General features: G+C 37.9%; 1 protein-coding gene and 1 pseudogene across 8 annotated transcripts in view; both read left to right on the forward strand.

The window, feature by feature from the left end:
* Dlg2 (discs large MAGUK scaffold protein 2) overlaps window positions 1-23,344 on the forward strand; it is a 1,841,012-nt gene that overhangs the window by 275,425 nt on the left and 1,542,243 nt on the right. The window lies entirely within an intron of this gene.
* Window positions 21,219-21,834, forward strand: LOC117711038 (ubiquitin-ribosomal protein eL40 fusion protein pseudogene; annotated as a pseudogene).

The following is a 23,344-nucleotide window of genomic DNA, read 5'->3' on the forward strand; positions in this document are numbered from 1 at the left end:
TGATGAAAAGCTGGAATCTGTTATGTGTGTTTATTTCATTGTGTGTATTCATTGTACATGGGAATGCATACATGCTACATAAGGGTATCATCACAGAAGAATATATTGACCATTGAGCATATTTCTTCTGCTTTTTTTCTCATCTGTCATCTTCATAATAGTGCCCTTTGTTTCCCTAGATAATTGCATTTCTACTTTTATATCATATATGTATGATTTTATATGGCTATATAAAATCTAGGAACTACAAATGAGAGAGTACATATGATACTGTCTTTCTGTGACTGATTTAATTTGCTGCTTTTTGCATCCAATTTCCTGGAAGATGCAAGACTCATAACTTTCTTCTTTATGGTGGAATAAATTTTGCTGTGTACAAACATCAATTTTTGTTATCCATTGTTCATCTGTTAGACACACTGGTTTATTCCATAACTTGTCTACTATGAATAATGCTTCAATAAATATTGAGCACAATTATTAATGGAATGTTGACTTGGAATCGTTTGGATAAATGCCCATTAGTGGTAAAGCTGGGCCATATGGCAGATGTACAAAAGGTAGTTTTGTTGGGTATAGTAGTCTAAGGTGGTAGCTGTCTTTTAGAACATGAAATATGTCTTTGTTCATTTTCCTGGCTTTTGTATTTTCTGCTGTGAAATATTCTGTTATTTTGATGTGGCTTTTATGTATGACTTGTTTCTCTTTGCTTTCAGTAGTTTTTCCTTTGCTCTGTACATTTGGTGTTTTGATTATGATGTTATGTGGAAAGGTTTCTGATCCTACCTTTTGGGTGTTCTACATACCTCATGTACCTGAACTGTTACCTCTTTCCCTATATTTGAAAACTTGTCTGCTATGATTTTATTAAAAATGATTTGTACTTTTGGCATGGAATTATTCTTCTGTGCCAATGAATCATGCATTTGGACTTTTCATAGTATTCCTCAGATGTTTTGTTTATCTTCTATTTATATCTTACTATTAATTTGTCTTTCATGACCAAATATTCGAGTTCTTTTGCTTATCTGTAATACCAGATGCTCTTTCCTCCCTTTGATTCATATTCTCTGTCTTTCTTTGTTTTTTTTTGCTAAAATTTATTCATTGTTTTTTCTTTTTTCTTTCTTTTTTTTCTTTTCTTTTTTTTTTTTTTTTTTGGTTTTTCGAGACAGGGTTTCTCTGTGTAGCCCTGGCTGTCCTGGAACTCACTCTGTAGACCAGGCTGGCCTCGAACTCAGAAATCTGCCTGCCTCTGCCTCCCAAGTGCTGGGATTAAAGGCATACGCCACCACCGCCTGGCCTCATTTTTTTTTTTTTCTTAAATTCAAGTTTAACTGGGTATCTTACCTTCATCTGACAATATTCTATACCTCAACCTTCACCCTTATCTCTTTACTTCTTGATCCTGTCCTTTTTAATTGAATATTTTATTTATTTACATTTCAAATGTGATCCCCTTTTCTGGATTCCCCTCCACAACCCCCTATCCCATCCCTCCTCCTCTTGCTTCTATGAGGGTGCTTCCCTACCTACCCACCCACTCCCATCTCACTGCTTTAGCATTCCCCTATGCTGGGGCATGGAGCCTCCATAAGACCAAGAGACTCCCGGTTCACTTATGCTAGATAAGGCCATCCTCTGCTACATATTCAGATGGAGCCATGGGTTCCTCCATGTGTACTTTGTTGTTGGTGGTTTAATCCCTGAGAGCTCTGGTGGGGGATGTTATGTTTGGTCTTACTGAGACTATCCACAGATTTTTAAATTTATCTTAGTGAACCTTTCATTTCCAGTATGACAGTTTGCTCCTGCCTCAGTGTGTCCACGTATTTCCTCAATTTCATGTTCACCTCTTGCATTGACTTCACTATTTCATTAATTGTTGGGTTCTCTTTGAATTCATTTAGGGTTCTGTGTTCTCTTGATTCTTTTGAATATACTTATAATTGTCCCTTTGAATTTCCTGTTAGAGAGATCATTTAATTAACTTGTTGGAGGACATTAAAATGAACACATATATTTTTTGATTGCTTTGTTTTTTATGTTTCTTGTATTTTTGCATTGGGATTTATGCAAACTGGGATTAGCTTTTTAGTTTTTTTATACTTAGTATTATGAATTTATTTTTAAATTCACTTTACATCCAAATCACAGCCCCTCCTTCCTCTCTTTTCAGTCCTACACTATAAATCCCTCCTCAGTGATCCCCAAAGTGACTGTTATTCTTTCAATGGAAATGCTGATAATGTTCAGGATAGACGAGGTTATGGTTGAAGCTCTGTTTTACTGTCCAGTCTTGGTAATAGGGAGACTAGGATCAACCTGCAGTCATCCCATTGAAGTAATGTTTGCTGTGTAAAAAGTTACTGTCAGAAAAATCTCCCACGCTCATGGACTGGCAGGATTAGTATAGTAAAAATGGCTATTTTGCCTAAAGCAATCTACAGATTCAATGCAATTCCTAATAAAATTCCAACTCAATTCTTCATAGAGATAGAAAGAGCAATTCTCAAATTCATTTGAAATAACAAAAAACCCAGGATAGTGAAAATTATTCTCAATAATAAAAGAACTTCTGGGGGAATCACCATCCCTGACCTCAAAGTGTACTACAGAGCAGTAGTGATAAAAACTGCATGGTATTGGTACAGAGATAGGCAAGAAGATCAATGGAATAGAATTGAAGGCCCAGAAATGAACACACATACCTATAGTCACTTGATTTTTGACAAAGGAGTTAAAACCATTCAGTGAAAAAAAGAGACAGCATTTCAACAAATGGTGCTGGTTCAACTGGAGGTCAGCATGTAGAAGAATGCAAATCGATTTCTTCTTATTTCCTTGTACAAAGCTCAAATCCAAGTGGATAAAGGACCTCCACATAAAACCAGATACACTGAATCTAATAGAAAAGCCTGGAACACATGGGCATAGGGGAGAAGTTCCTGAACAGGACACCAATGGCTTATGGTCTAAGATCAAGAATTGACAAATGAGACCTCATAAAGTTTCAAAGCTTCTGTAAAGCAAAGGACACTGTCAATAGAACAAAATGGCAACCAACAGATTGGAAAAAGATCTTTACCAATCATACATCTGATAGAGGGCTCATATCCAATGTATACAAAGAACTCAAGAAATTAGACTTCAGACAATCTAATAACCCTATCAAAAATGGGGTGTAGAGCAAAACAAAGAATTCTCAACTGAGGAAACTTGAATGATTGAAAAGCACCCAAAGAAATGTTCAACATCCTTGGTCATCAGGGAGAGGCAAATCAAAACAACTCTGAGATTCTACCTCATACCAGTCAGAATGGCTAAGATAAAAAATTCAGGGGATAGCAGATGCTGGTGAGGATGTAGAGAGAGAGGAACACTCCTCAATTGTTGGTGGGATTGCAAGCTGGTGTAACTACTCTCGAAATCAGTCTGGTGGTTCCTCAGAAAATTGGACGTACATTACCTGAGGACCCAGTTATTCCACTCTTGGGCATATAGCCAAAAAATGCTCCAACATATAATAAGAACACATGCTCCACTATGTTCATAGCAGCCTTAGTTATAATAGCCAGAAGCTGGAAAGAACCCAGATGTCCTTCAAAAGCGGAATGGATACAGAAAATGTGGTACATTACACAATGAAGTACTACTTAGCTATTAAAAACAATGAATTCATGAAATTTTTAGGCAAATGAATGGAACTAGAAAATGTCATTCTGAGTGAGGTAACCCAATCACAAAAGAACACACCTGTTATGCACTCACCGATAATTGGATATTAGCCCAAAAGCTGACAATACCCAAGATACAACTCACAGACCACATGAAGCTCAAGAAGAAGGAAGAAAGGAGGAAGGAAAGAGGAGAGAAAGATGAGATTAGGGGAAGAGGGAGAGGGAGAAGAAGGAGAGAGAGGCAGGGAGACATAGAGACAGAGACACACACAAAGACAGAGAGAGACAGACAGAGAGAAAGAGATAGAGAGAGGGGAGGGAGGAGGAGGAAGAGGAGAGAGATAGCACCAATGAGGGAGTGCAAGATAGTTTGTGCTAAATGACATTGGAAATTAAACAAAGAATGATACTCATTACTCATGGGTGTATAAAAAATGGCTGCTTTTGCTGTCTTGACTTTAAGAGTTCCAACCAGGTTCTCAGATACATATCATTGTCCAGCATTGTCCTTTTGGATGTCTAGGCTCATTATTGTGTGGTCCTTCATGGGTCTGCTTACCAATTCTGACTATGATGCAGGTAGACATTCAGGGATGAGTTGTAAATTCAATTCTTTCCTCTGGGCATTCTACTGAGGTTAGGTAACGAATACTGGTTCTGTCAGTGGGTAGACCTCCACAGTTTGTATCCCAGATGCTTTGGGTGCCTTTCTTGATGTTGGATATACTGTTGGATCTCACATATGTGCTCCCTTGTAGACTAGCTTCAACCAGGTTTCTGCTTCATTAGATAATGAACATTCCTGTTTGGAGGATACTTCCCTGAAGTCTGTTGGTCTTCAGGCCCATTTTCAGCACATCATTATGAGGTACTGTTTATTTTATAAGTAAATGGAGGACCTGAGATCAGCTAATTGCCAACACAGCAGGGTTCATTTTACATGGTTATACATTGCTGTTCTGGTGCAATGGTGAGCAGAGTAGGTTGTCTCTCCTTCTGCCATGTATGCACAGCTCCATGCACAGCTCCATGCACAACTCTACCCATATCCTCTTTCTCTGTCTCTGTCTCGGTCACTCTCTCTGTCTCTTTGTTTCTCTGTCTCTTTGTGTTTCTCTTTCTCTTCTTCCCTCCTCCCCTCCCTCCCTTCTCCTCTCTCTGTTTGTGACCACAGCACTGTTTTCCGAGCTTCTTTTCAGTGTAGTTCTAGTCATTTCTTCTCACTTAGAGCGAGGCATCTCCACATATCCAACAATCTCTCTGAAGCAGACTCTGGCTTCTCCCCCTTGTTCTGCTTTGCAAGGTTTCCTATTTTACTTTTCCATTTCTTTAGGTATTTTTGGTTGTCTGTGACCTCTTTAGGCTCACTGTTATCTATCTTTCCCAGTCACTCCCCAGAGATTGCAGCTGACTGTGCCTGTGTGTCATCTGCCATCATCCAACAAAATTGGAAAATTTTGAGTTGTCTTTTGACTGTAGAGATTTTCCTAAGACTCAGTGTTTTTATAGAGCTCCTTCTACCTGCTTTCCTCCTTCTGTGACCCACAGGGAGTATTCACATAGTTGTCATTGCCAATTTTGGCTTCTGAGGACAGTCAATTCATGAGCAGCAACTTCCCTGACAGTTTGTATTTTTCATATTTAATATCCTGATAGTTTCTATTTTATAAGTATTACCAGTTGTCTTGCCAACTTTGCTTTCCCATGATTCTTTCCTTTAAATATATTAACCAAAAGTGGATGTGTTGAGCTGTTGGACCTTTTAATTTTTACTTCCATTACTACATGGATTACACTGCTCCCTCCTGATCTCTGTAGGAATTGAACTATGATGGATCATGTTGACTGTTAACTTGATTGGACTGTGAATACTAATTCAGTGTGTGTCTGTGAAGGTAGTTCTAGAGCTACCCAGGGACAAGACTGTCCCTGAATGTGGACACCATCCACTAGTATAATTAATCTTTTTCTGGGTTTCCTACCCGCCCCCACTCAAAGTGAGCACTTTTTCATCTCTGAGCCCTTCTACATGTCAGAAACAATAAAGCTATTAGACCATGGTTCATATCTGTAGCTGGACAAATATTTTTCCTTATAAGTTGTTTCTCACAGACAAGTGTCACAGCAATGAAAAGTCTGACTAACACATATGCTAGTACATTTCCACATTTTTTCTCCCTTGATGCTGCTCTTAGTGTTCTTTAGCTAAAAAGGAATATTGAGTTCTATGTATATTTTTTAGTTGAGTAGATATGAATCTGCATTATGTACTTATTTTTGGTATTGAGGTTTGATCCTTGGACTGTATACTTGCTAGGCAAACCCACTGAAATATATCCACAATTCTTTGTTTTTACTTTCATGCTGTTGTTGATACAGGTTTATACTAAATTTCTCAGGTTGGCCATGAACACTTTCTGTAGCTCAGGCAGGCCTTTGATTTACATTCCTTCTGATTCAGACTCCAAGGTCAAACCTTTGACATTTTAGCTTGGGAATGCTCCCAGGGCCATTGGTAAAAAAATTCCAGTATTTTTATAAGTCCAAAGATAAAAAGATAGATCATAAAAACAATTAAAACTCTTCCTTTGGGATGGGTCCTATTTAGCCAGTACTAGTCTAGAACTTGCTATGTAGCTCAGGCTGGCCTTGAACTTCTAGCTTCCTTACAGATGATATAGACCCATTTTACCATACTTGGATAATATTTTAGTTATTTTATTTTTGAGATTCTAATTCAATTACATTGCCATTTCCTTTTTCTCTCTGCAAACCCTTTAACTCACTCCAGCCCATGCTTTTAATTCCATTATTTTAAATATATATATATATATATATATATATATATATATATATACACACACACACACACACACACACACACACACACACACACACACACACAGAAGCTTCTTCAATGGTTTTCTAATCAAGTGGTCATGTCTGGACCCAAATACAGAGACACATGAGCAATGCTAAATGAACTCAGTAGGTTTCCTCTTTTCTGTCTGCCTACCTGTCTGTCTACCCCCTCTTCTCTCTCTCTCTCTCTCTCTCTCTCTCTCTCTCTCTCTCTCTCTCCCTATGATGATATTTAATGATGAGATGATGAACCTCAAAGAATAGAGGACAAGAGGGGGAGAGGGAGGGTCTAAGTGATGTTTCTGTAGTTCTCTTGTATGAGGTTGTCAAGTATAAAATTATTTTTTAAAAAAATATTTTAATCCATTTTGCATTGAAATTTTTAGCTATCAGTGAATCCTGCCTCTCTTGTTTGCACGTTGACATCTAATTTCTTTCATAAATTTTACTGCAATTTTTGTTGTATCTCTAATATTTGATATTTGAATTTTTCTCGAAAATCAATTGGGATAATTTCCTGCTGCTCTTGGGACAGCACTATATTGTGTGCTTACCTGAGCTTTGCAGCATACTTGGAGGTCTAGTGTTCCCTGCTTTTTTTTTTGGGTCAAGGTTACTTGGTATATTTATAGTGTTTTGCAACTCTGAATCCATTTATAATTTTTTTCTATTTCTCTAAAGAAAGCTGTTGGTATCATGATTGGAGTTGCATTGAACCTTGATTAATTTAGATATGCAGACATTTTAACAATATTGACTTTTACATCCTTGAACAGTGGTATTTTAATCTTCTGGCATGGTTTATAAAATTTTAGTTCACGTTACTGATAGGTCTGAAAATTCTTAGTGTCACCATTTTTTAAAAATCATTTGTTGTTAGTAGATTCTTAGGATGTTACAACTTTGTCAAATTTTAAAAATAAATCCTTGTGTCATTTATGAAAAATATATGAACAGCTAGCAACACTCTTAAAGATTATTACCGTAACTGCAGCTTTGTGATATTGAAACAGGAACTCTGACAGTCTATTTCACTAGATTCTTATAAAATAGAAAAAAAAAGTGTGGGCTAGTTATAGTGTATGGAGATGTGTTATTGAGTATAATTCATATAGGTGAGAACTTCCATTTTGATTAAATTTTAAGGAAAACTGAGAATTCCTCCAGCAACATTGTATGCTGTAAAAGGAGGTATTTTCAGCTGTATATTGAGAATGCACACTTAGGCAGTCTTTGGGTGGCAGTTTCTGTTGCAAGCATCACAGGATACAGTTATGCCATAAAGCCACCCCATGATGTGCTGTAGTGTATGGCAGAAGTGCACATACACATCATGTTTACGTAAAGAACGTAAAAAGTGCAGTCATTCAAAGAATTAGCTATATATGTCATAAATATCCCAATATGATCAAATTAAATGTTTTTCTTCTTCATAATACTTTTGCTGGTTCCCCACTGTGTATCATTTACTTGGGTAACACTCTGTATACTGGGATAGAAAAGTTGAAATAGAAATGTCAGTCATAAACATTTGTGACAAAAAGTACTTTTCAATCTTGAAAACTCAATGGACATTTGAAGTCATTTTTAAGGCCCTTCCTGAAGCATGAAGGGTTTGATTTAATAGAGGTTCTAAGTCTTTCAGGTAATTATAACTACTGGCTATGCTTTTTAAATTACATTTAACTCAAATAATAATCATTGCTTAGTTTTTAAGTCAGTCCTATGACCTGCATACTTTGGTATCATCAAAGATCTTAAAGAGAAATGATAGAGTGAAAGGAACTGAAAAAAAGTTGACTAGATTAATGTTAATGAGAAACGGTGCCTTTGCTAGAAAAGATGCAGTCAGCAAAACCTTTCTGCAAATTTGAGCCATAATTTAGATCATGTTATCCCAAAAGAAATACATAGATGATTTTAAAGGATTAATTTCCTCATCATTTTATTAAAAAGCTAGTGAATTAATTGAATGCAAATTCTAAAGCAGGTATACCACCATGATAGTTAGTTAAACACAGTAAAATGCATATTATAAGATATTGTATATTAACCTAGTACAGTGACTAATAACATTGCAGACAGGTAATAAATGCCTGACAAACGAGTGAATAAAGCTGATATATATTTAATCTTCAGGTACACTTGATTGATATATCTGAGTAGGTAGATTGGTGATTATGGGCTATGAGAAGAAATTCATTTATTATACCTGGTCTAAGAGCAACTTGGCATTAAAACCATCAATGGTATGTGGAGATTATATTTCTTGCTAGTTGGTAATTTTATCATTCTTTTTTATGCATGTAAACATGACTACCCCTTCCTCCTTTGAGCACCTGTATTAATTCCTATCTCAGTCATTTAGTATTTCATTGTAACATAAATCTTCATTTATTATTGTACAATCCATGACCTAATATAGAGTTTCAGCTCTGTAGTTTTAGAACATTCTCATTCAGATTCTGTTTCTGTCTTTTGCTCTCTTTCTCTCATGTAGGTCTCCATGTTCTCTCCCATTCTACCCAAGATAAAAGTTTCTCAATTGAAAAAGGCATATAGGCTAAAAGTATAACAGGTGAAAATACCATTTACACAATTGGAGATGTTTCAAATTTGAGGAGGTAGTGTCTAGTGGGATGAATTATATCACTATAGAAAGCATACCCTGAAATAATGTTCTGTTTGTGTGGTCTCTCCTTTTTCTTTCTCTTCGCTTACTTTCTTTGCCACCTCTTTATCCTCTTCTCCATCTGTCATCTCCTTCCCTTCAATCTCCTTCCCTTCTTCCTCCTCCTTCACTTCTTCTTTCTCCTCCTCCTTCCCCATGAATGAGCCACTTTGGTTCATCATGTGTTCCTTGTCACATGGTTCTCAGCCTCCATTAGACCCATAACCAGGACCCATTAACTGTAGCCACTGAAACTGTGAACCCAAATAAATCATTCCTTCTCCCAGTTATTTCCCTAGAGTGGTTGTCAAAACAACAGTCTGACCAGCCTTTATATTTAGGTCCATTGTTGAGGTTCCAAGAAAGGTATGAAGTGATGCTGTTGTTTCATATTCTTGAGTTGGTAACATTTTATGATCAGCTCTCAACATCTCACACGGTGGTACTTTCTCACATCTTTATCTAGATTAAAAGTTCTGCTCAGACCTGACTGTTGTTAATGGAATATGTATTTTCACTCAACACTCTTGTGAGGGAATTGTGTCACTTTATTCTCACTTCTGCTTCCATCTTCACAATTCCACATTGTCTGTCTTCTTCATCTTCTGCCTTCACCCACTGAGCCATCTGTCCAATACTCTCAAGTTTGTAAATCTAAACAAAATGATCTAATTAAAAAATGTCTGCCATATGAGAACGTTATATTGAATTATATTAAGAATGGAAGCATGTTGAAGCCTTAGAATAATCACATTTGCATTCTTTGGAAGGGCAATTAGAAGAATGACATGAAGCCACTGGACTCAGACCTAAATGGTGAGTCAGTACATTAGCCTAGGCACATGAGTCTGCTGTTGACTTGGCAGTAAAATGGCACTGAGCACTTGCCTTAGCTGTCTCAACCAGATGCTGAGAATGAAAGTGCATGGAAATGCAAAATATGCTACAGACATGAGTGATGATAAATGTGCATCTAGTTCACATCATTGGGATAGGATGGCGAGGGAGCTCACTGGCAGTAATGTATTAAAGGCTGACATCTGAGATCAGGGAGCTGAAATAAATAAAGTCCTAAGTTTCTTTAGGGTGGCAGTTTCTAGAAAATGATGTATGTTGTCAAGACAATTGTATTTGGAAGAGGACCAGAGCAATAAGTGGAAAATGTGGTTCTGAGTTGCTGAGACATTGAAATAGAAGGATCTCCAAAGTATCTAATGTAATATACAGTCCTGTGATTTAGACAGATGATGGGTGAGTCCATTAAGGTTCTAACTTGGAATATTCAGCAAAAGCTTCCTTAACAACTTCTTGTATCGTGCACTCTTTGGAAAGCTTCCCTGTCATCTGTAGTTCAGTGTTGGGAGTTACAGACAACAAAACAAAAACAAACAAAAACAATACCAAAACTAGATGAGTAAAACATACACTTAGTTGTGAGCCCTAAAGAAAATGGAAGCAGAAAGAGGACAGAGGGCCTGTCTGGCATGAGGAAGTGTAACCACAAAGCCCAGACAGTTAGGGCTAGATGGACTCAGCTGATGCACTTATCAGTTAGCCAAATTGATTAGTTAGACATGAATAAAAATAGCTTCATTAATTTTATTTCATTATCTCTTCTAATAGTTTCTGAACTTGCTGACACAAAGCTTCCTTTATATTCTACCCAGCATAAGCAGGATCAGCTTTTACATACACTTTCAGGATCAGCTTTTACATACACTTAAAAAAGTATAATGAAAGTAGAACTTTATTTGTTATAGTGGAGATTTAAGAAGCATAGTGTAAACTTAACTTGATGTGAACATTAGTTTTGATCACATCATACTTACTTTTGACTTAGAGTGACTACTATATTAAAGTAATATAATAAGATGGCCTTTCATCTTACATTTACTCAGAAGAATGCCAGATTAATATATTCCTCCAACAACACTGTCATGCTTGTAAATGATGCTAAAAGCCTGGTTACCGTATAGTCCTAATTGGATGCACAGGTTTGTGATGGTTACTTTGCCTCACTTCTCTCTTCAGATCAGATGTACTCATATCATTACTATAAAATGATACAAACATAAGTATATAGTTCTATGACAGCACAATTGTACAATGCAGCATAATTATCCAACCATTATGTAGTTATAACTACTACCCAGTATTGACAGCCGTTCACATAAAGATACTTCTGAGATTTAGTTATAGAGAGTAAAGTTTAATTGTACTCAAAGATCCGTGTGTTCTTTATTTTGTTCAATATTTGGATTATTTACATCTTTACCTTTATTTGGGAGACAGTCCTGGGATGGGTGATAGGAGGAGATAGGGAGAGAAGGAGAGAAAGAATAAAATGTTGATATTTAATGAACTCATAAATGAGAACTAGGTGAGAATTTACTGTATTTCTGTTGCAATCTTCCCATAGGTATTGTATTCAAAATGAAAAGGTCTTTGCATTTATATTTTAAGAATTTCATTTATGAGTACTATGTATCTCCCTCCTCTCCTCCTTTACATTCTTCCTGTGTCTGCCTGACTCACACCCCCTTTAAAATTCATAATCTCTATTTTATTATACACACACACATACACACACACACTACAGATGGTGTCATTTGTATGTAGATGTTTAGTGCTCATCACTTGGTGTTGGATAACTAATTTTCAGCCTCACTTCTGAGGAAGACTGACTCTCAGAAGTCATTAATTTTCTGCAGGTTTTCATTTAGGGGTGGGGCCTTGTGAGAGTCTGTCCTCACATTGGCCATGTCAGCTAGGGTCGCCATTGTTCAGCTCTTGTTTGAGCAAGTATTCAAAATGAAATGTTTATATGATGACTTTATTAGAAATTAATCACTTTCTATCATATTTTACTATACTATCTTCTAACACTACCCTAGCATATGTATTTCTCTGTGTATGAATCTTAAAATGAATCTTATTGTTTATTTATTGGGGGGTTATTTGGATCTTGTTAAGTACTCCATTGACATTTGTCATTCATTATGGGCATTTAAGATTCATCCATGAGCAAAATAAATGAAGGCCACTGCCATGTTTTTAGTTCAGCTCTAGCAGTGAAGGGTGATGGTGGGGTTACAGACAATAAAAACAGTCAATGAGTAAAACTTTTATAGTCTGTGAGAAGATCACTGATGTGGAAATACATAGGGAGCTAACAGTGATAAACTGAAGTGACAAATGACAGCTGTTTTAGGTATGATAGTTTAAGTAGACATTCTAAAGAATGTGAAACTTTTCTCTCAAAATGCAATTAGAGCATAATTATGCCAATTTGTACCCGTGAGGTACAAGATAGTCATAATACCCAGTCCATCATTTTGTTGACTAACCAGTACCTCTGTCATCTCTCCCAACTAAAACACTTAGTTCTGGACCTGGCTTTTTTCTTGGCTTTAGAATGAATGTCAGCTGAAAACCACCCACTCAAATCTTTTCTCTCAAAGTAAATAGCCAGGATTAGCTATGAGACAATAAGTTTTCAACCCTGTCAGAAATCCAGAGTGACTGAGTTAACTAAAATTATGGGAAGCACAAAGCATATGTAGGAGGAACTAGGGTGAGAGGGGTACGGAGAGGAAGAGAAGGAGTAAGGAGAGGAGGAGAGGAGAAGCTAGGTGATGAGAGAGAGAAAGAGAGAGAAAGACAGGGGGGATATGGAGGCAGTTGTTCACGTGTCTCCACCAGTCAAAGATAGTTGATATATCTAGGCTGAGTATTAGGTTACACTTCTGATTGAGCATTACCAAACTTATAAAGCCTTTGATTAACATTTTTAAAAAGTGTAGAAAAGCAAGAAGAGGGAGGAGGCATGGGATAGGGGTTTTCTGGGGGGTGGGAAATGGGGAAAGGGGATGGCATCTGAAATGTAAATAAAATATCCAATAAAAATATGAAAAAAAGAAAAAAAAGAATGTGAAAACTGAACAGGCTTAAAATAGGTAGTGATATGGGCAGTGGTGGCACACCTTTAATCCCAGTACTTGGGAGGCAGAGGCAGGAGGATTTCTGAGTTTGAGGCCAGCCTGGTCTACAGAACGAGTTTCAGGACAGCCAGGTCTATACAGAGAAACCCTGTCTCAAAAAACTAACAAACAAACAAACAACAACAAAATAGGTAGTGATTACTCCCTGGCAATGGTCAAAAGGATGCCTTATCAGTGGTGTAGTTCTTATATCACTCATAGACAGAGCAAATGTCAGTCCTTTGTTCACCATAACTTGATGCCTGATTTGGTGACCAAACTGTCTTATGCCTAGAACTCATAAAAATCTAATCTAATCTAATCCAATCCAATCCAGGAGGCATAGAAAAAGGAAGACAGAGACCTGTGGCCCTCCATGTCACCCACAGACCTTCCTTCCAATGCTTGGACAGGTTGAGTATAAATAGCCCCTTGCTGTCAAGCAATGCAGCACAGATGGAGGATATCACCCAGGAGCCTGCCAGCCAGGTGGGCAGCCTATAGCAGGAGCCACCACGATGTGAGAGTATGCAGTGGCCAGATGGGAGAGAAACAGAAACAGAGCAGATTGAACATTATGAAAAGATGGAACTGGAAACTCGAGTGTGGAGAGGAATAGTCTGTTGTGAGTGTCCAGCTCTGCCATCTAGGACTATGGTGAACTCCTAGTTAGAGATGCCACTGAGGGCTGTGTCTGAGTGTCAATGTTCATGGCTCATACTACTCCTAGAGAACATAGGGATGTCCCTGGTCCGGGGCAGCTGCTGGTGACCACATGGAAATCCAGGAGCTGTGTATAACTGGCCCTACCCCTCATTAGATACAGCACTCTGGAGAGATGGCCTCATCTCTACTGGTTGCAGGATATGAGAGTAGAGCATGGTGCCTTATCAAGGCAGCACAGTGGAGCTGGCCCTGGTGATGGAGTGAAGATGTGGGGTCAGGTTGTGTGGGTGGGCCTGCCTGGAGGGCATGAGTTTGGGAGAGCTGACCCTAACACACTCATATGCTCTGGGGTAGCACTCGTGCAGAGGTGTTGTGCTACCCCACCCTCTGCCTCCAACCTCAGGCAGTCAAGAAAGGTGCCCACAGGAGAGGTCCCTGCCCCTCACTAGATGCAGCACCCAGAAGGAAAGACCCTGCACCTTTCCTGGATAGCACAGCAGAGACCTTGGTGGCAGGTGGCACAAGTGAGCCATCACTAGGGGTGAAAGCATGGAAGAGCTGGGTCTGACACTCATCTGCCATGAGGTGGCATGGGTACAGGCATATTGCTCCCCACCTCCATTCCTCACCACCTGCAACAGTTGGGAGAACTAGCCCTGGGTTCATGAGAACAGGTGAGCTTGCCCTGTCCCTTACTAGCTGGAGCACTCCTAAAGGTGGGCCCTGAAACTTGTCTAGACAGTACAGTAGAGCTGGCCCTGGTGGAGTGAGCCAGCCCTGAGATTGTGAGAGCAGGATGACCCTGCCTCTGCTAATGGCAGCATGTCATGGCCTAGCTGGACCAGTGCTAGAGCTTGCCCTGGTGGGTGGATAAAGGAAAGGCAGCATGCTGATTGTCTCAGCTACCACCCAGGCCCAGATCCAGGGTTCTGAAATGGCCCACACTAAAATCTATATCATCTGCAAATGGATGGGGCAAATGAAAGAGCCAGTCCTGCTAATGCAAGGCTTCAGGATCTCCATGACACAAGGCAACTACAGGATAAATAGGAGGATTCCTGGCAAAGATCCAATAATGATAGTGTCACAGAAGTCAGGGATCTCAAACCAGACCAATGACTCATTGCAATGAACATTTGCAAGTGAAGATGTACGAACAGAGGGATATACTTGGGACATACTGTGACATATTACAGTTTCCTTGATAAGATGTTTTCTATGCTTTGTTGTTGATGTTGTTGTTGTTGTTGTTGTGTGTATACATGTATTATTTTGAGCAGGAGGCTTCAGGGCGAAGAATGGATGTGAGGGGACAGGGAGATAAGCAGGACTGGTGTGCTTAATATGAAACTCACAAAGAATTAATAAAATGTTAAGAAAGATAGGTAGGGATTATTTATGCAGATATTTAGAGAATGGCCAGTCTAAATGCCCAGTGTGTATGTGGCTTATGTGTTTTGTAAATGTTCAGAGGCAGTGAGCCTGAAGTAGAATAGACCAGCAGGATAGTTCCACATGTAGAAAGTGACATTAGAGAAAGAACAGAGGGCCAAGACATCTGAGAGTTTGTTGGTGACTTAAATAAACTGGGCTTTCATTCAGAGTAGAAGGTATATTTACCACAGGGAGTTGCACAGAACATTGACTTGACCTGCTGTGAGAAGAGTTCTTAGAGGCAAATGGTAAAAACAAATAGAATAGCATCCACTGCAAAATTCAGGCCAGATGATAGTGCTTCAGACCAGACAGTAGTCATGGCAGTGGTGAGAAATGCTTGGATTCTCAATGGTTTTTGAAGGTTGAAGCAAAAAACTTATGTAATCTTAGCTCTGAAAGGTGGGAATGCACGGGTGCCCTTGGATATCAGTTAATGAAAGACACTCCAACAGAACAAGTTTAGAAATGGGATAGTTCTGGCATTCAAGTTTTTATAAGATGGGCTGTGAGAGTAATGTCCACTGTTCATCTAGGGAAGATGTTAAAAATATAAATATATATCTCTAGCCAAATTACTGTTCAATATTAATATAGAATATTGGAAATCAGTTAAGAATCTTCTTCATGCTCTATTTTTATCTCTGGAAATTTGCATCTTATTCTTAATGCAGAGTTTGTTGCTTTACAGAAATGAACAAATACAGAAGTTGTCAATTTACTCTTAAAATGAATTGATACTTTTTGAGACACAGTTCCATATAACTTTGAATGTACAAGGGTATGTATAATGCTATAATACCCACTTTTTAAGGGAATCTAGGTTCTTGTGGGATATCTTTTTACTAAAGATTCATTGTGATGAGTATTTCACTGTTATGAGAGACATTTGAACTATTAGGGAAAGTTCATTCCTCTTATTCTAAAGCAGTACAACTACCATGAATAAGTAATTTCACAGAAACTATTGGACCATATATCCTATTAGAAAGCTTTGTTACATAAATTATGTAGTAGGGACCTCTTGACACTTAAGCACTTAGTTCTCATCGTTGCAATATAGAAAGGTTAGTTGAAGCTATCTATTTGGCATGACAGTAGACACATTCCATTGAATTAATTGATAAACATTTACTTGGTTTGCATTAAACAATGCCATATATAGTACTCTGACTGTGATTAGTATTTCTCTTCTGGAATTTGTGACAAATGTTTAGACCATATCATTGTGGAATGCTCCTTTATTTTACAGCCTATCTATTTTAGGCCAAAGAAGTTGATTTCCATGTTGTTGCTCAATGCATAAAAACTTTCTTAGTATATCATTGTAGATGACTATTTCACTGGAGCGGTTGCAAATGCTTAAATATAAATCATCTACACACATAGCCATATTTTTCTTCTTGTATATAATTCCACCGCCAACTAATGATGACTAAATATGTAACACTCAGAAACACAGATGTATATTTACTTAATTTCTAAATAATTTATGTTTAAAAGTTAACATCTAAAAGAAAATTTTTAGCTCCCAGGAGAAATAGTGTGGAAACTTTGCTAGAACCATTTTAGAATAGAGATCAGATCCATGTTGGCTTACCTTTCAATAAACCATCTGGATTCTTAGCTATAGAAATCTGGAAGAAGGAACAAACATTGGTACTTTGGGACACTTGGGATGTAGCTGATGTGATGCACTTCATAAGTATCATTTTACAGATTGGGTATCATTTTACAGCACCCCAATGAAGGTAATAAAAGCATTAGTGCCAAGACAAGGGTGCAGAAACTATGAAAGCATTTAGACATGACCTAAGAATAATAATGAAAGCAAGAGATCTGAAATTCCATCACAGTTTCACTTACATCTTATTTGGTCTCAGTTCTCTCATTTTATAATCAAGGAAAAATGGAGATATTTAATGATGGAAGAATGTGAGTTAGGACTCCCGTTTTGTATAGACTCCTGTCTTCCACACTAGTCTTCCATCTTGAAAATGCTGAAAGTTTACAGTGTGTGGTGGTTTGCAATATTTTAAAATTGTAAGGAGTGTCATAACTTAAATTTCACTGAAAAAGATGACCCTGGATTTTAAAAATAAGAAAAGGGGTTTTTGTGGTTTTGTTTTTTGCTTTTTGAAAACTTAGCTCTGTTATTACTTCTTTATCAATTTTGGGTATGTGACTCCTTCTTAGGCCTTTAAGCAAGACTAGTATGTTGATAATACCTTTTGCTACATGGCCTTTAGAAAAAAAAAGACAGCATAGTAACTTGTGATGATGCCAAATAAATTTAGCAAAATATTTCAGACTTTGTGTAGAGGACTTATACATTCAACACAGAATTATACAATGACTGTCAGCCACACATCAGATATTATAAAGATCTAGGAATCTAAAATTGAGTGCAATAGTACATCTGAATTTTAGATGCTCTGTAGCTATGCAGAGTGAAAAACTCATGCAAGTAAATTCTAGTCCTTCCAAAATCAAAGTAAACAAAAACAGCTCCCTTCATCAAAGCCAGTGTTGGTAAAAAATATGAAAGAAAATAACTTTTAAAAATACATGGGTAGACAGAGGTTGTTTGGATTGTTGGCAGCCTGAGCTGTACATCAGCAGGGAGGCTGTGAGAGGCCAATATAAGGAAAGAAAGTAGTTTAACACTTGCTCTAAAATTCTTATCTGTCATTGCAGAAAAAAACTGCAATGACACCAAGGCCTGACTGGTTACCATGGGCATTGGCATTCACACTGGCATAGACTACACACATCTTGATGAGTCTTGGATGGTTTCTAGATACCCACAATAGCAGCAACAGCAACAGCTTCAGTAGCAGCAGCAACAATAAGAATACAAGCTCACAGACCAAGACAATGACATACGAGGTTTTATAGAATAACCACTTCAAAAAAAAAAAAAAAGAGAAAAAAATCTCATATAGAGATTATAGATACTATGTAAGTCATGAGTGTTAAGGGGAAAAGAATTTCAGATAAACCATAAAACATAATAAAACTCAAGGTAAAATATTAGCATTATAAAAATAGAGACTACTATATAAAGAATTGATTATTTTGTATTATAAGTAAATATTTTAAGTGAACCAAAAAAGTAAAGTTAGTAATATAATGAATACATCTTAGAAAAACAAACTAGGATGAAATGTTCTATAGATATCTGTTAAATCCATTTGGTTCAGAACTTCTGTTAATTTCACTGTGTCTCTGTTTAGTTTCTGTTTTCATGATCTGTCTATTGCTGAGAGTGGGTGTTGGAATCCCCCACTATTATTATGTGAGGTACAATGTGTGCTTTGAGCTTTAGTAAAGTTTCTTTTATGAAGATGGGTGCCCTTGCATTTGGAGCATAGATATTCAGAACTGAGAGTTCTTCTTGGTAGATTTTTCCTTTGATAAGTATGAAGTGTTCTTCCTTATCTTTTTTTTGATTACTTTTTGTTGAAAGATGATTTATTCAATATTAGAATGGCTACTCCAGCTTCTTTCCTGGGACTATTTGCTTGGAAAATTGTTTTCCATCCTTTTACTCTGAGGTAGTGTCTGTTTTTGTCACTGATGTGCATTTTCTGTATGCAGCAAAATTCTGGGTCCTGTTTACATATCCAATCTGTTAGTCTATGTGTTTTTACTGGGAAATTGAGTCCATTGATGTTAAGAGATATTAAGGAAAAAATGATACAACCACTCTGGAAATCAGTCTGGCAGTTCCTTAGAAAATTGGACATATACCCAGAAGATGCTCCAACATATAACAAGGACATATGTTCCACTATGTTCATAGCAGCCTTATTTATAATAGCCAGAAGCTGGAAAGAACCCAGATGTACTTCAACAGAGGAATCGATACAGAAAATGTGGTACATTTACACAATGGAGTATTACTCAGCTATTAAAACCAATGAGTTTGAGAAATTCTTAGGCATATAGATGGGACTAGAAAATATCACCCTGAGTGAGGTAACCCAATTACAAAAGAACACATGTGGTATACACTCACTAATAATTGGATATTAGCCCAAAAGCTTGCAATACTCAAGATACAACTCATAGACCACATGAAGCTCATGAAAAAGGAAGACCAAAGTTGGGTGCTTCAGTCCTTCTTAGAAGGAGTAACAAAATACTCATGGGAGCAAATATGGAGACAAAATGTGGGACAGAAACTGAAGGAGGGGGCGTCTGGAGTCTGTTTCACCTGTGTATCCATCCCATGTGCAGTTACCAAAGGTAGACACTGATGTGGATGCCAGGAAGTGCGTGCTGACAGGAGCTTGATATATCTGTCTCCTTAGAGGTCTGCCAGAGCCTGACATATACAGAGACAGATGCTCACAGTTAACCATTGATCTGATTATGGGGTTCCCAATGGAGGAGTTAGAGAGAAGACTGAAGGAGCTGAAAGGGTTTGTGGCCCCATGGGGAGAGCAACAATACCAATGAACCAGAGCTCCCAGGGTCTAAACCACCAGCCTGGGAGCACATAGGGAGGGACACATGGCTCCAGCTGTATATATAGGGGAGTATGGCCTTGTTGGGCATAGGTAGGAGAGGGGTCCTTGGTCCTGTGAAGGCTGGATGCCCCAATGTGGGGGGAATGTGAGGGTGTGGAGGTGGGAGTGGAAAGGTGGGTGGGGGCATATCCTCATAGAAGAAGGAGGGGGGATGAGTTAGGGGGTTCCTGGGTCAGGGGGGTTGGGGTGAAGGGGATTACATCTGAAATGTAAATAAAATATCCAAAAAAAAAAAAAAAAAAAAAAAAAAAAAAAGAAAGAAAAGAAAAGAAAAACAAACCAGGTCACTGAAGGTATCAAATTCTTCTAAGTAGAAACAGTTATACCAACCAATCTGCATATGTGTATATGTCAATGAGATGAAAGAGAACTGAAGGCCAATGTCTAGAAAATGAGTTTCAGAAACCAGGCTGGCTAGAAGGCTTAGCAAGTGCAGCCTCCTGCTGCTAAACCTGAGGACCTGAGTTTCCTCCTGGGATTTAAATGGTGAAAGGAGGGAACCAAGTTGTCCTATGACTTACACATGCACGCATAGCATACAAAGTAAATCTAAAATTAGGGTTACAGAAAAGTAAAAATGTTACACACATAGGAACTAAAAAATTTAAACACAATTTTAGAAATTAAAAACCTGTAGAGGTGATTAAATTATTTCATTTTTTGATTGAGAGCTTTGCATAATATTTTGATCATATTCATGTCTCTTTCTCTACCCACCCAACTCTGTCTCCATTTTCCTCCCAAAGAAACTTTCAAGATACTTTGTGATTACAAAATATGAGATATATGGTTTTCCACTGGGACATGGTTGACTTAGCAGGGACTACACTCTCAGGGAAAACTGTTTCTCTGTCAGAAGTTATCAATTGCCAATAGCTCCACAGCGAGGGGTGGGATCGTATGCTCAGCTCTCTTTTGCATGGGCAGATTTGGACTGGCTTGGACTTTCACAGGTCTATTGCATTCTCTTATAACTGTGGTGAGTTCATATGTGCAGCTGCCCTGCTGTGCCAAGAGACAATGTTTCCTTGGTAGTAATTTACCATCTCTGGCTCTTACACTCTTTCTTCTCTTCTGAATTTTAAAGAAAATTATCTAAGTGGACTTCACAGAAACAATTTTGAAGGTGATTAAGCTAGGAATAATGTGTCCAAATGACCAGACTGTAAACTAAAGATACACAGAAAGATATATTATAGAAAATTCAGAATATAAATGAAAGGGCTAGTGAGATGGCTCAGTGGGTAAAGGGGAATTGCTGCTAAGCCTCATAGTTTAAGTTGATACAATGTTGGACAGTGAGAATGTGTTGTGGAAGTAGTCTTCTGATCTTCTCATATAAGCCTTAACACACACACACACACACACACACACACACACACGAATTCCAATTTATATGCACATGCATATATATACAAACACCACTGAGTACAATTGATAGAAGAATTCAATTCAAAATTAGAATTCAGAAATCTGTACTGCTGTGTCCCATCAAGATTAGCTAGAACTTTCTCTTCAATGAGGCAGATGGGCAGGAGATGCCAGCATGCAGATAATCATGAAGATCTTGATGGGCAAGACTATTACTCTTGAGGTCGAGCCCAGTGACATGATTGAGATTGTTAAGGCCAGGATCCCCAAGAGAAGAAAGACATTCCACCTAAGCAGCAGAGGCTGATATTGGCCTCTGATATGGCCACACCCTGTCTGACTACAGTATTCAGAGAGTACACCTTGCACTTGGTGCTATGCCTCCACGGTGGCATCACTGAGCTGTTCCTTCATTAGCTTGCCCAGAAGTACAACTGTGACAAGATGATCTGCCATAAGTGCAATGCATGGCTACCTTCTCCCACTGTGCAGTCAATTGCTACAAGAAGTGAGGCCTCACCAACAACCTGTGCCCCAAGAAGAAGGTCAAATACAGCTGGGGCAGTACCTGGCCTATAATCCCGGAACCAAATAAAGTCCCTCTTCCATCAACTGAAACAGAAAAAAAAAATTAGACAGAAATGGTCATAACATCCAACTCTGTTAGTCCTAGCTAATGTTATAAAATATTAAAGAGAAGTTAAAGTTCTAATATTTATAGATAATACGAGTGTCTATTAATTGTGTCTGTACTGCTGTGTCCCATCAAGATTAGCTAGAACTTTCTCTTCAATGAGGCAGATGGGCAGGTGATGCCAGCATGCAGATAATCATGAAGATCTTGATGGGCAAGACTATTACTCTTGAGGTCGAGCCCAGTGACATGATTGAGATTGTTAAGGCCAGGATCCCCAAGAGAAGAAAGACATTCCACCTAAGCAGCAGAGGCTGATATTGGCCTCTGATATGGCCACACCCTGTCTGACTACAGTATTCAGAGAGTACACCTTGCACTTGGTGCTATGCCTGCATGGTGGCATCACTGAGCTGTTCCTTCATTAGCTTGCCCAGAAATCTATAAAGAAGTTAATAAAAATAATAGATTAGTTGAGATCCATATGGAAAGTTCTTAGAGAAAAATAAAATTCATTTGTAAACAGTAATAAAAAAATAACTAGAAGGCATCATGTTAATTGGTAAGACTTATAAAATTTAAAATCCAACTGTCCAGCAATGAATCTATGAAGACTCGGTAAGAATGTTAATACAATTTTAAATCTTTAAGAATTATTAAGTCATAAATATAAGTAAATATCAATTTCTTCCTTAGTTTGTTTATATATGCAATGGAATTTATAAACACCTAAATAATCATTTTTTTGAAATTTGATAATCTCAGCTGTAATAAAGCATCAATGTCAGGAGGAGTCAGAAAGCATACAAGGAAGAGTAAGAAGGCATGACACCAGTAGGCATCAAGCATTTTGAGAAAGTTGCACTAATCAAGACAATATTCTACTGGCTCCGGTATTTATAAACTGACTAACTGTGAAAATGTGTTGTATAAACAAGTTGCTCATATGTTTGAATACTTGATGCCTAGTTGCTAGAATCCTTCAGGAAGAATTAGGAAGTGTGACTTTTTTGGAGGAGGTATGTCACTGGACTTTGAGGTTTCAAAAGACTTGCACAATTCCTAGTTTGCTTCTCCTTCTACCTCCTACTTGTGGATTAAGATGTGAGTTGTCTTTTCATCATGCCTTCACTTCATCCCTGGACTCTGAAACAGTAAGCCCAATTAAATGTTTTCTTTTATAAGTTGCTTTGCAATGGGTATTTTGTTACATTGATAGAGATTACATGTCAGAAATATCACTGAAAAGTAGACTTAGGTATGTGAAACTTTGATATGTGAACACTGTTTATGACAGATTGATAGAGAAAGGAGAGCTATTTAATTAACTTATAAAACATAGAGTAATGAAGTTGTATCTTTACCTTCTCCAGGAGCAAAATTCAACTGGAGATAAATGGGGGACTAAATATCAAAAGCAAGTCTCTAAAGACTTCAGATAAGACATATTTGAATGCTATGCTATCATATGCTAGAGGAATGGAATGTTTTTTAAGTACCAAAACAACGAA

The sequence above is a fragment of the Arvicanthis niloticus genome, chromosome 1 (genome assembly GCF_011762505.2).
Source record: "Arvicanthis niloticus isolate mArvNil1 chromosome 1, mArvNil1.pat.X, whole genome shotgun sequence".
NCBI lineage: Eukaryota > Metazoa > Chordata > Mammalia > Rodentia > Muridae > Arvicanthis > Arvicanthis niloticus.